Raw genomic sequence first — 14946 nt, 5'->3', positions numbered from 1 at the left:
GAAAATATTGCAAAATGAGCAATTCTAGTGATTGATGATAATGAGAATGGAGGTGAAGTTTAATTTTGAGATGTCAGTGGGCACCCATTGGGCATCTAAATAAACAGGAGCTCAAGGAGAATTCTAGTCTGAAAACATTGATTTGGCCATGGTATATAGATGGTGACAGACATCATATAAGACACAGTTTTATAGAATGTGTGTAATGAGAAGGTAAACACTATAAGGACATAATCCTGAGAAATAGCTACGTAACCTTTCTGAGCCTCATTTTCTCTTCTGTAAAATGAGGATTGAAAATAGTTCCCCTTGAACTCTTATACACTAATAGTGAAAATGTAAATTAGCACAGCCACTATGGTAAACAGAATAGAGGTTCCTCAAAAAAATAAAAATAGAACTACCGTATGATCCAGCAATCCCACTGCTGGGTATATACCCAAAGGACATGAAATGAATAGTCAAAGAGATATCTGCCCTCCCATTTTTGTTGCAACACTATTCACAGTTAACAAGACATGGAATCAATCTTAAGTATCCATCAATGGATAAATGACTAAAGAAAATGTGATACATATACACAATGGAATACTATGCTGCCTTTAAAAAGGAAAAAATCCCATCATTTGTGACAGCATGAATAAACCTGGAGAACATAATGTTAAGTAAAATAAGCCAGGCACAGGAAGACATGTACTGCATGATCTTGCTTATACGTGGAATCTTAAAAAGTCAAGCTCAAAAAAACAGAGTAAAATAGTGGTTACCAGGATCCAGGAGGAAGAGAGGGGGCCACTGAATGGGGGAGATACTGATCAAAGAATACAAAGTTTCCATTAGGGGGAATAAATTCAAGAGATTTATTACACAATAACAACATACCGGTCACTTAAAATTGCTGAGAGTAGATTTTAAGTGTTTCACCACGCACAAAAAAAAGTATGTGGGGTAATGCACATGTTGCTTGATTTAGCCATTCTACTATGTGTACATATTTTTAAACATCATGTTGTACACCGTAAGTATATATGATTTTGTCAATTAAAAATAAATAATAATAAGTAGCCCCTCTCTCACGAGTCGGTTTTAAGGCTTGGATGAGCTAATGCAGGTAGACATTCCATAGTAGCTAGCTTATAAAATGTCCTAAGTAAATATCAATAATCTCATTATTTAACCTAGATAACAGATAATGAGCCAAGGGTAGAAGCTAATAGGAAGTGCAGGTAGCTGGAGGGGTCACCTCTATTTTCCATGTGAAGCAGATGGCAAAGCCACCTTCCCACAGCGAAGACAAGGTGGTGATATTGGAGGCTTGGAGATGATGATGAAGACTGGTAGAAACAAATTCTGAACAACAAGGGACTAAGGACAGACAGGAGGATCATTGGGCAGTGGTACGTAGGTAGCTGAGATGGATGCCCATGAATCTGCAGAACTAGAAAATCACAACATTGTGTAATTTTTCTCCAGCAGCATCAGGAGCCCTGAGGGATGAACGAGGGCTAAGGGCTAGCCCAGCTGACTGGTTAAATAACAGACAGGATTCGAAGTGGAGGGCAGAGGTGGGTAAACAGATGTGGCAAGTTGTTCTGCAGTCACACTTCTGTGATAGGATATAAGGTGCAAGTATACTATACCAATGTTTTGATTCAAGCACACTATAGCAGTGTCTTGACTTGGAATTCAAGGGGTAATTTCTTCTATTTTCTACCTATATTTAGCACTTCCTTCGTCTCCACCCAACCTGATTAAACCCCTGTTCCATCCACATAAAAGGTCCCTAGAGGCAGGTGGCACTCATATCATACTCATACCATACCTTGTTGTATGGTACTTCTTATAATGCACACTGGATAATAAATGAACTCTGGTGTCAGGCTGCTTACACTCAGCCTATGAGACCTTGGACAAGTCATTTAAGATCATTGAGCCTCAGTTTCCTCATAAATAGAGTGGGGATCTTACTTTGCAGAGAAGGTGTAAAGTTTAGATTAAATAATCCATGTAATATACTTATCACAGCTCCTGGCTATACCAAAGATTTCAGTAAACATTAGTTGTTAAATACTCAATACAATAATTTTAAACCAGCATGTAGAATGTTTGTTTGGTGTGCTGGACCACAGTGGTTCTGACACAAAAGGGAATGCAGTAATAACACAAAGTTAGTGGTAGAGTTCAGAGGAAAGACAGGAAAGAACATGAGGGCCACCACACACTAGAGGCAGGTCTGCTGCTGAAGGAAAGGCTGTTTGCCAGGGCCTTTGAGCCCAGAAATCTTCTCCAACATAATTGAGAAATAAGTTCTTCATGCATTCCTAATTGGAGTATAGCAGATGGCAGAGACATTTGTTTAATGAAATATGTCCATTTGATTAAGTTAGGTCACTGGGGATTTAGTGTTTCAATACAATTTTTGTTGCTACCCCTCCTCATGGGAGACCACGGCAGTTTAAAGGATTTTAACAAACTTGGATTAAAGATTGGAGAGGGAAAAGTGCTGGTGGAGGATTCCAGCAACCCAATGCTAAGCTTCTGAGTTTCTGGCTTCATCTATATTTTTATCTGTGGTAAAGAACCATTGCACTGAATGTCTCTTGTGTGAGTTCTGCGCATGAGTGGAGCGCAGAATTGATCAAGCAAACAGTTTGTGAGCCAACCAAAGTGAATGGATTGGGATCCTTCACACCCAGGCTGCCAGTTTCTTCCTCCGGGCCTCGCTTATGCTAATCCCTCTGGCTAAGATGCTTTTCCTATTTCCATATGTTTGAGGCCCCGCTTTTGAGTGATCAATGTGTGTATTTTTCTGTCAGGAAGACATTACAAAAACCCTCAAGATTCTTTATCTGAAGCTCTTTAATGACATAGTACTTTCCACTTTGAATGAATTTTGCTCATGTCTATACAGGACTTCCTTAAAATAGGTTGATCTTCTTCCTCAAAGGTGAGGTCCACAGAAGTACAGAACAGAGAATGAAAGAAAGAGCGCTATTAGAGGTAGCAAGGCCCAAATCTCCTTTCCCTGACTTTCTGCTCAGCCTGGATCCCTGTGACCCTCTGCCCAACAAGGGAATGGGAATAGTTCATTCTGATTGGCTTTCTTCCCTTGGCCTCTGGAATACCACATGCTCCTCATCTTCTTCCAGACTCATTTGCTGCTTTCCTGAATCTTCAGTCTCCTTTGCTGAATCTTCTTTGTCTTCCAAGTTTCTAAATGTTGCAGTGCTCCAGGAGTCAACCCTCAGTCGTCCTATTTCTCCCTATTCTTTGTCCTGTTGTGATCTCAATCAGCACCATGGTTTTAAATGCTATCTGAGGTTCCAAATTACCCAAACCTATAACTCTAGTTCTGACCATTGTTGTGCAATCCAAACAAATATCTAACCACCTGCACCACATGTACATGAAGAAGTAGTAGGTACCTCAAATCGAACATTGTTAAAATAGAACTACTGATTTTTACCCTACCCCCTCCATATCACTATCTACCCATTTCTCAAGTCTAAAACAGGAATGATCCTTTCGTCTTCTCTTATTCTTATTACTCTAATCCCACCCATTCTTATTCCTCTAATCCCACCCACCCATTAGCAGTTTTATCAGTTATACCTCTAAAATATATCCTGAATCTCACCGTGTTTCAGCATCTCCTCTGCTAACAGCCCAGCCCCAGTCACCATTGCCTCTTGCGTCAGAAATTGCAACCACTTCCTTAGTGGTCTTCCTCTCTCCACTCCCAACTCCCTGTAGTTAACTCTTCACACTGCAGCATAGATCGGTAGACACATCCTCATTAGAACCTGCCTGTGGCTCCCCATCACACTCAGAACAAAACCTAAGATCCTTGAATGACCAGTGAAGGTCCTAAATCATCCAACCCACCTATCTCTGACATCAAATCCAACACTCTCCCTCTCATTCCCTACATTTCAACTGTGCTGGTCTTTCTGCCACTTGAACACACCAATCTTGCCCCTGTGATAGATCTTTTGCACTTGCTTCTGCTTGGTGTATTCTCCCCAACAGTTCTTTGCATGACTACCACCTCCCATTGCTCAGGCTGAACAGCATCCTCCCTTCAGAGAGGCCTTCCCTGACCACCTTAGCTAAAGTAGCCTCTCCCCTTTTTACTGACATTATCTTCTTTAAAGTGCTTATTGGTACTTGGATTATCTCATTTATTCATTTGTTTACATGTTTAATCTCTGCCCACTAGAATGTAAGCTTCTTGATGACAAGGCCTCTGTCTGTCTTGCTCACTATTGTCCACATTACCTGGCACTAAATAGGCAATCAAGAAATATTTGTTGATAGACTGCCTTGCTTCAGACAACACGGCTAGAAAGGGTAAGAGCTTGGGCTTTATTTCAACACCCTGGCCTCTCCATGTGTCTACCTCCTGAACTTCAGTGACTTCTATCTCTACTTCTTGAGCCATGTACTTCTACCTCTCATAACTGTTTTGCCCAGTATATCTTATTCCTCTTCTTTATTGAAAGATCTGGCCCTGGAATCCCCTCTGGCAGTCTCTTCCTATATTTTCTTACATATACATCCAAGTGAGGCTGATTCTTCATTTAATCCCTGATTTTCAGTCAAGGTTCTGAATTATCTTTGCCCATCCAAAGCCTCAATCCTGAGTTAACTCAACATTCAGACTTCTTTTCTCTACATCAGGGCAGCTTTGTGTACTGGAAAAAAAAAATCCAATCTAGCATCACTACAAATCTATCACCTCTAGTGCTGCCTGGCAATTCTCCAGTGGCTCCCTGTTTAATGCTCTTTCACATTTAACACAGTAGATGTTCCAACCCTCTTTTGACCTCACTAATCACCCACTCCATCACTCCCTTGATGTTCACTCAAAGCACATAACCTGCCATAAAGATGATGGAAGCCTAGGACTACTTTGTCTCCTGCACCTTTTAACTCCTCTTTCTCATATTAGCAACCCTTGCTTCTCTCCTGGATCCATTCCTGCAGTATTTAGGCATACGAAAATCTATCTGATCTTTTTTAAAAAAAAACAAAGAGAAGATCCTATTTTCACATATCAGTTGACATCTTACTTTTCCCTTCTTCTTCAGAGCCAAGTTTCTAAAACATGTGACTACACTAGCTATCTTCTTTCTCTCAGCTCCCATTCTCTTGTGCATTCTTCATCCCATTGTCATACAGTGTTCTATTATTCCATTAAAACTACTCTTACCAAGGACACCAATGGCCTCTTTGTCATTAAATCCAAGGGCCAAGTTTTATTCCATTTCTATGATCTGTTCTTAATATCTCCACAACACTGAACACTTAATCATCCTTGAAGTGGTGCTTTTTTGTTTTAGTTCCATATAATTATAATCCCTTATATTCCTCACACTCGTCCAGCAATTTCTTCTAAATCTCCTTCTAAGTCTCCTCTTCCTGCACTCTTCCAGTGAATTTTGATGTCCACTAGGGTTTTAACCTAACAGACATCACCTTCCCTGACCACCTTAGTTAAAGTAGCTTCTCTCCTTTTTACTGACATTATCTTCTTTTCTCTTTTTTTTTTTTTTTTTTTTTTTGAGATGGAGTCTCGCTCTGTCACCCAGGCTGGAATGCAGTGGCACGATCTCGGCTCACTGCAACCTCCACCTCCTGGGTTCAAGCGATTCTCCTGCCTCAGACTCCTGAGTAGCTGGGATTACAGGTATGTGCCACCACACCCAGCTAATTTTTGTATTTTTAGTAGAGATGGGGTTTCCCCATGTTGGTCAGGCTGGTCTCAAACTCCTGACCTCGTGATCCGCCCACCTCAGCCTCCCAAAGTGCTGGGATTACAGGCATGAGCCACCACACCTGGCCAACTTTATCTTCTTTAAAGTGCTTACTGGTACCCAGATTATGTCATTTTCTTATTTATTTACATGTTTAATCTCTGCCCACTAGAATGTAAGTTCCTTGAGGAAAAGGCCTGTGTCTATCTCGTTCACTGCTGCCCACTTTTCTTCTTGCTTCAAATCCTCTTCTTTTTCAGAGAAACCTTATTCAGTCACATAATTCTGATCATCACACATGTGCTGCTAACCACCAAAGTCTGTATCTCCAGCCTTGATCTCTCTCTTTTGAACATCAGGCTTATTTATCTAATTGCTTAGTATATTTTAAATGCCCTGAAAGCACCTAAATTTTAAAATGCCCAAAGCTGAATTTGTGATTTCTTTTTTCCAAGTTTAACCTATACCCAGCATTCATTCTCTCAGCAAATTGCACATTCAACTACATAGTTGCTCAGATACAAAACCTAAGAACTATCATATATGTATATGAACTATCATATATCTATGAACTCATATATCTATATATGAACTATCACATATCTATATATGAACTATCACATATCTATATATGAACTATCACATATCTATATATGAACTATCACATATCTATATATGAACTATCATATATAAATATATATATGAATATATAAAAATATATGTATGAGTGTATATATATATATATATATATATATTTTTTTTTTTTTTTTTTGGGGGGACGGAGTATCACTCTGTTGCCCAGGCTGGAGTTCAGTGGCATGATCTCGTCTTACTGCAACCTCTGTCTCCCAGATTCAAGCTATTCTCCTGCCTCAACCTCCAGAGTAGCTGGGATTACATTTGTGCACCACCACGCCCAACTAATTTTTGTATTTTTATAGAGATGGGGTTTTGCCATGTTGGCCAGGCTGGTCTTGAACTTCTGACTTCAGGTGATCCACCTGCCTCAACCTCCCAAAGTGCTGGGATTACAGGCGTGAGTCACTGTGCCTGGCCTATCCTCAATATCTTTAACTTCCCTACCTCCCACATTTAATTTGGCAGGCTAATTTTACCGTCTTCTTTAATTCATCTCCATAGTTCACATCCACTCCGTGAGTTTATAGAATCAGCTGCACTGCTGGTCTCCTTCTGGGCTTTCTCTTCCTAAACAAATGACCTCACTACAGCCAGACTGATCTTTCAAAGTTCAAATTTATTCATGACATTCTCATATCTTGAAATTTTTGATAGCTCCAAATGGCCTTTAAAATAAATTTCAAATTCCTCTTCATGATATGTAAGGTCCTAATGCTAAACTACTGTACCTCTCTCCAGACTAAATTCTTGTCACTCTTCCTCCTATGCTCAGCTCTGTAACTATTTACCTTTTACAGTATATACACCAGGCATGTTCTCACTCACTTCCAGATGTTTCCTCATGTTCTTCTTGTTGCCAAGTTCAATCTTTCTCTACTCTGTGCCCCGGTATCCCTTATGCATTCTTTAGGTTTCTGATTATATATCACTTCTTCTGGAGGCCTTCTAGAGGCTCTGTCTCTCTGAATTTGGGTGTGGTGTTCAAATTCCCATAGCACTGAATTTACCCGTATTGTGGCTCTCATCACTGTGCTTTTTAATTGGCTTTTTAAACAATTTTGTTGTAATTTACATACCATAAAATTCACCAATTTTAAGCATACAATTTAATGAATCTTCATGTGTTTACAGTTGTAGAACAATCTCAACAATCTAATTTGAGGACATTTTTATCAGCCCTCCTTCCTAGTTTGTAAGCAACTTGAGTGTCATGCTTTCTTGATCTTTAAACCCTAAGAGCAGAGCGTAGTATCTGTCACCAAAAAAATTTCCGTTGAACAAATAAAAAATAAATGAAAGGAAAAAATTAATGTCAAAACCATGACATGCTGCATTTCTCTTTATCAGATATGGCAAACTAATTTTGAAGCTCTCACTTTCATTCACATTTTCTTTTTTTTTTTTTAGGTTATCTGATTTAATGATTTAATATATTTATAAATAAATTTCATTACAAAATATAAAATAGCTTAGATGCTCTGAATTACAAGCCACAAAGAATAGAACATCTAATATCCAAAAGTAGCAATTAATAACAGAAAATTGCAATATTTGAATATTATAACCTATGAAGAAACACTTTTTTTTTTTTTTGTAATTTTCTATCGTCTTTCTGACATTTCACCAACTTCCATATATGGCAGTCACTAATGAATTTGCTCTGACACAGAAAATAAGACTTTAAAATATTGAAGGAACCAAAAGATCACTGTGCATTTATGAGTGATTCAAGCACATCTAGAAACTCAGATCTGGCCCAAATGAAGCTATGTTTTCTCCCCACAAACACCTGAGATTTCCATTGCTAGTTCACCTACGTGGGTTAAGGTGAAATGTCAGCTTCTTGAGTTCTATTCTTTTTTCCTGTCCTCCTAAAATCTTCAGGCTAAGAGTCAAGAGTCTTGCGTTCAGGCCATAAATATGTCAACAATTTGCCAAGCAGCTTGAGGGAAATCACATCTCCAGGTCTGAGTTTCCTCATAATATGCATCTTATCTCTCCCCACCCTGGTTTAGACAGGATGAAGTAGGCTAAAAGGCAAAATAAAGCACTGTAAAAACTGAAAAGCATCATGCAAATGTAACAGGTTTTTAACTGGCTACCAGACTCTCTGGTTTATAGTAATCACCTCATTTGTTTAAAGATGCTTTTCTGATGACCTAAACTACTAATACTACCTAAAATTAGACATTCAAACATACAAAATCCTTCATGCATAAAGCTGATACACTTTGCAAAAGGGAAAGAATTTCTGTTTCCTCCCAGAGCCTGTTCTTATTTCGCAAACAATTCTAATGAACATGGTTTTATTATTTCCCAAACCATAGCAGATTAGAAATAAAAAATCAAAAGGAGTAGAGGAGCTATTACAGGCAAATACGCTGAGAACAGGAAGGTTGAAAGATGACAACAAGGGAAAAAACAGAAACACATACAAAAGTGAATATAAGAATTCAGGAAATTGCAGCCAAGGGACATTCAGAGTGGAGATACATAGTTCTTCCCAGCAAATGAATCCTACAAACCAAAAGATCACTACTCATGATGGTGATTCTGAGTCATTAGGAGATTCTAGTGCTTGAGAATCAATTCTAAAGACAGCATATCTTTAAAAAACTCCTGCTCTTTAAGTCTTAACACAGAAATGAAAACAGAAATTACCTTTGCTCTCTAAGTTACTAAATTAGTGTTTTTGGTAGCAAAATGACATTGACTTTTCATGGTATACCCAAGACGGGTGACTGAAGCTACTTTATTTCCCAAATCTTTTGAGACAAGATGATAATATTCTTCATTCTTAGTTGAGAAATAACCCTTCCCTTCCCACTTGTAAAATGTTACAGTCACTTTGGAAAACAGTTTGACAGTTCCTTATAAAATAAACATACACTTATTTTATAACCAACCACAGAATTATTTAGAAAACAGACAACTCATAAAACATATTGGGTATATGTCAGATGATCTAGAGACTCAGTCAGCATATAACTTCCTACAACTTAATATAGTTTGTAATTGTACATTTATGTTTGTGATTATCAGCTTTAGTCTCACTCCCCTACTAACCAATAAGCTCCATATTGACAAGGATTATGTCTGTTTTGAACTCACCATTGTATCTCTGAAGACTAGTGGAGTGCCTGGCATATAGAGACTACTCACTGCATAAGTGCTGTTGGTGCAGGAATTAATGCAATGGGAAGTATCTCACCCACCATATTTGGAAAGCAACATGATATTCTGGCAAAAGAGTCATTGTCTTAATTTCTTTAATATCCAATTAAGATAACTCTAGAAGTTAGTAAAACCTGAAAGGCTGGCACTATATGTATTAGAGATAAGGGACCTGTGGTAAAGAGAAATAAAAACATATACCATATAGTTTCCCTGCTGGAAGAGATGGACCACAGATTCATTCCCATATGCTTTCTACCACTCCATACATGGGAAAGAAATTGATGTGATATGGGCCTGAAGATGTCAAGTACATTTTAAAAATTATCTTCGGGGAAGTTTTATTTATAGATATTCAAATAGACAAGACAATGCATTACTAAGAAAAGAGAAAAAGCAAGAAGGTAAACAATTTCTTCTTGGAATTCTGTCTGTCTCTGGGTACGTGATCCACTAGCAAGACTGTTTACAAGACACTTTCAAAGTCCCTGGAGATGGTTTGGGCTTAATTAAAACCTGCTTATTTTGTCCCTAAGATCTGAAGTGAGCTATGAAATTAAAACAATTGACTTTGTCAGGTTTCATGTTTCCTCCCATCTCATACCCAAAAAATTAACTTCTCATCAGACTGACAAATAGACATTGCACCCGGATTATCATCATTATAAATTTGTGCCCCTCTGTAATTACCCTTCTTAATTAGCCTGGGATGTTTGAGGACATAGTCAATAATATTGATAATTCTTCACCTAGTACAGTGACTGTTACACAGTAGACATCATTTGTTGAGAGAAAAGACGATGGACAAACAGATGGATAATCATAATTATAATCACAACTATGGTAGTAGAAATCATCAATCCCCCTAAGATACTGATGAGTGATATATCAGCCACAGCAGCAGCATCCACTGTAATCGTATTGCATTGTTTACATTGTGACTAGCACTACAAAAATAATATCTGAATATCTATATGCCAAAAAACCCTCAACTCATCCTTCCCATCCCCTATAAAAATTGAGTTAAAATGTATTATCCACCTAAATGTTAAAATTAAAACTATAAAACTTCTAAGATAAAACATAGGATAAAGTCTCCACAATCTTAGATTAGGCAAAGATTTCTTAGACACAGCACCTTAACCGTGATCTATCAAAGAAAAGGTGAAAATTGGATTTCATTCAAATCTAATCCAAAATTCAAAAGTTCTACTTCACAAAAACACTGCTCAGAGAGTGAAAAGATAAACCACAACCTGGGATGAAATATTAGCAAAATACATATCTAACAAAGGACTTGTATCCAGAGCACACAAAGAATTCTCAAAATTTGATACTAAGAAGAATAGCCCAATAAAAAATGGGCAAAAGGTTTGGACACATACATCATCAAATATATATCAATGGCAAATAAGCAAGCAAAAAGATGTTCCACAACATTAATCATCAGGAAAATTCAAATTAAAACTCCAGTGAGATAACATTACACACCTCTATGAATGGCCAGAATTTAAAAGATTGACCATAGCAAGTGCTAGCAAGAAAGTGGACAAATTATAATCCCTATACATCTTGGAAAGAATTGTAAAATGTTACAGTCACTTTGGAAAATAGTTTGGCAGTTCCTTATAAAATAAACATACATTTATCACACAACACAGCAATCATACTCCTAGATATTCACCAAGTGACATGATGACTTATAGTCACCTAAAACCTTGTACATGTTTATGGAAGCTTTATTCACAATCACACCATACTGCAAACAACACAAATATCCTTCAGCTGCTGAATGGATAAACAAACTGTGATATATCTATACCATAGAATACTATTCAGCAATAAAACAAAAAGAAATACTGATACACACACACACATATACATAAACACATATATATGTAAAACAATGTGGATAAATTTCACATGGTATACTCAGTGAAAGAAGACAGACTCAAAAGGCTACATATTATATGGTTCCATTTAAATGACATTCTCAAAAGGGCGAAATTACAAGAATAGAAAATAGATCAGTGGTTTCCAAGTCTGAGAGTGGATGTGGGGTTGTCTAGAAGGGCAAAAAAGTAGTACTTTCTTGTGGTGATGGAACCGTTCTGAATTTTGATTGTGGTGGTGATTATGTGACTGCATGTATTTGCCAAAAGCTCATTAGAACTATGTGCAAAAAAATAGTAAATTTTACTGTATGTAAAATGCTTTAAAAGAACATATGTTGCATTCTAAGAAAAAAACACAAAAACATCTAGCCAGAAATCTAAAAATATTTTTAAATAATAATAATAATAATAGCTAACATTTGTTGAGACCTTACTATATGATAGGCATGTAGTAAGGTGCCTTATCTGTGCTAAGACTTTTTGCACTGCATCTCATTTAATTTTCACAACAACCTTTTGAGATAGGAACTATTCCCTTTTACAGGTAAGGAAAAGGAAAGTCACAGAAGTTAAGTATCTTTTCTCTGATCTCAGTTCACAGCCCAGGTCACAGGACTTCAGATGATACACTCTAATCCATTACACTACATGGCATTCCACCGATACAATGGCAGGAAACTGAACTAGAAGCCAGAGTCCAGTCTCAACCCTGATCTGCAACTAACACAGTATGAGCATAAACAAGTACCTAAGCTGTCTATGCTTCCCTTTCCTTATATTAAAATTCAAAGCACTGGAAAAAGATGACTTCTCAGTTTCCACTTAATCCTAGTTTATAAATCAATGAATAGCTTTTAGTTACTTGCTGCTTAAAAAGATCAATGTTTCTGTCTCATTCAGGCTCTTTCCCTGCCCTCCTGCTGCCCTGCTGGGTCCTGGTGTGTAAAATTCCACCATTAGTTTTTTTTTATTCCTAAGGCCTGGTGGCTTCAGAATCGTACAGTGCATATGACATAACCTTGGGTTCTAGTTGTTCAGTCTAGAAGATGAGAAAGAGAGATAAGCAATCAACAGTAATGAAGAATGTTGTGTTGCATATTAAGGGTTTTGCTGTGAAGCAGTGATATTTAGAGTGGTGGACCAGAACATGGGCTCTGGAGACAGGGAGAGCTGGGTTTAAGACCTCTTTCATTCTTAGTTTCTTCATCTATAAAACAAGATTGTATCAAGATGTATGAGACTGCTATAAGCCTAAATGAGGTACTACACATAAAGCACGTAGAACTCTGGGTAATAAAATGATTAGTCTTGTTCATAACTATTTTTATGTTATTAATGAAATAGATAATCTTCTGGGATCAAAAAGGAAAGGAAGAAACAAACGCTCAGAGAAAATCAGTAATTTGCTCAAGGTCAAGTAGCTAATAGAATTAAGAACACTAGACAGGGCAGGGCACGGTGGCTCATGCCTGTAATCCCAGCACTTTGGGAGGCTGAGGCAGGCAGATCATGAAGCCAGGAGCTCAACACCAGCCTGACCAACATGGTGAAACCCTGTCTTTTCAAAAAATACAAAAATTTGCCGGGCGTGGTGGTATGCACCTGTAATCCAAGCTACTCAGGAGGCTGAGGCAGGAGAATCGCTTGAACCTGGGAGGCAGAAGTTGCAGTGAGCCAAGATTACACATTGCAATCCAGCCTGGGTGACAGAGCAAGACTCCGTCTCAAAAAATAAAAATAAAAAATAAAGAAAAAAAAGAATACTAGACAGATCAGTGTAGCACTTGAATGAGAGAGTTGACTGATTGCTTCCTATCATCCATGAAATTCTACATATCTCTGACCTTGTTGAATAAGCTGTATCCTTCATATTTCTTTGAGATCTCCCTCCCATTAGCATCTGTAACTAGGAGTTGGCAAGAACTATAAAACCCTACTCTCCTGGGTCATGGGGGAAGGGTCCCTCAAGAAGATTGATCTCTCCATCTTTCTTTAGGATACAGATTGTTCCCACAGGAAATATGACTGCCCAGAAATGATGCTGTATTTGGCACTATCTCCACTCACGTATTATCTTCTGTTTCTCACAGGAGTCATCATCTCTGGCACCTTCTGGAATTACACTTTTGTGATTTTTTTCTTTTTATTTGTTCCCTCTCAAAGTAGTTATATAATTAACAATGCTTGAAGTCTCTATATATCACTCTACAGCTGCAGTTCTCAACCACAGTTGATTGTATACTCCAGGGCACACTTGGCAATATCTAGAGACAATTTTAGTTGTCACAGTCAGGGGGAATAGGGTAAGTTTGCTGGCATTCAATAAGTAGAGGCTATGGATGCTGCTAAACATCCAACAATACAAAGAAGAACTTCCAACAAAGAATTATCTGGCTCCAAATAACAATATTGCCAAGATTAAGAAACCCTGCTCTAGGCTGACAAAAGTGCTTTCACCTCTGCTTGCCCATTTGATGCTTATCACATCCTTAGGATGAAAGCCAGGTCAATACCCACACCCACCCCCAAAGTCCTCCTTATATTAAGGAGAGAGATAGACACCCTCGCTATTAAGCTGAGGAACTGAGACCCAAGGAAGTAGAGTGAGTGATCCAAGGCCACAAAATGAGGTCGAAGCGAAGTCAAGACTTTGAATTTCCTGACTCTCAGTGCTACCTCACTGTCAGCACGTTTTTAAGAAATGTAATACAAAGTTTTTTCTCCTCTGGCCGATGAGACTGTTAGAAAGCCAGAAAACCTTAAAGTCACAAATAAATACACCCTCTTAAAGTCATCATAGAATATTAGCTTGGGAAAGATCCTTAGAGATTATTTAATTCAATTCTATCATTTTACAGACGGGAAGAAAATAGACAACCATGCCATAAAAGAGATGCAGTTGTAGAGCAGAGTATACCAAAATCCCTTTCCCTTCTGTTCACCCATCAAGCAGCCTATTGGCCACTGCAATGGAGAAATCTTTTTAAACCTTAGGATGGTCTATATAAATGCATTTATATAAGAAAGATAAAGAGGGAATTATAGGGAAACAAACTCAGGCATCAGACAAGGGAAGGTAGGTTGGTTGCTATTGGAAAGCACAAAGAAGGGACAGGAGCAAAAGCAGGTTAAGTGAAGACTAAAAGAAATAGGAAAAGAGAAAAAGAAAAGAGAAATAAATTACATATTCCTTTTGTGTTCTGGAATTCCCATGTGCCTCGTAAGAACTAAGAAAAGACAAACTGTCACACAAACTAAACAGTACTTAAAAAAATTTTACCATTATTTTCTAACCATAAAGGTAATATATGACTCTAATTTTTAAAATGAATATTATAGAAAAATATGAGCGTAAAATTTTTGTTTCCCACCCTTCTGAGATAACACCTATTAGCAACTTAATCTATGTTTTAACTCTATATTCTGTCATTTTTATATTACAAGCTATTAAGTGTTTAACTTTCCTTACAAAAATGATATCT

The 14946-nt window shown here is 37.7% G+C and overlaps 1 long non-coding RNA gene across 1 annotated transcript in view; it reads right to left on the bottom strand.

Moving 5' to 3' along the window:
* LOC117980409 (uncharacterized) overlaps positions 1 to 14946 on the bottom strand; it is a 415604-nt gene that overhangs the window by 53600 nt on the left and 347058 nt on the right. The gene's annotated exons all lie outside the window — the stretch shown is intronic.

The sequence above is a fragment of the Pan paniscus genome, chromosome 4 (assembly GCF_029289425.2).
Source record: "Pan paniscus chromosome 4, NHGRI_mPanPan1-v2.0_pri, whole genome shotgun sequence".
In the NCBI taxonomy this organism is placed as follows: domain Eukaryota; kingdom Metazoa; phylum Chordata; class Mammalia; order Primates; family Hominidae; genus Pan; species Pan paniscus.
This window is presented reverse-complemented; position numbering and strand designations above follow the sequence as displayed.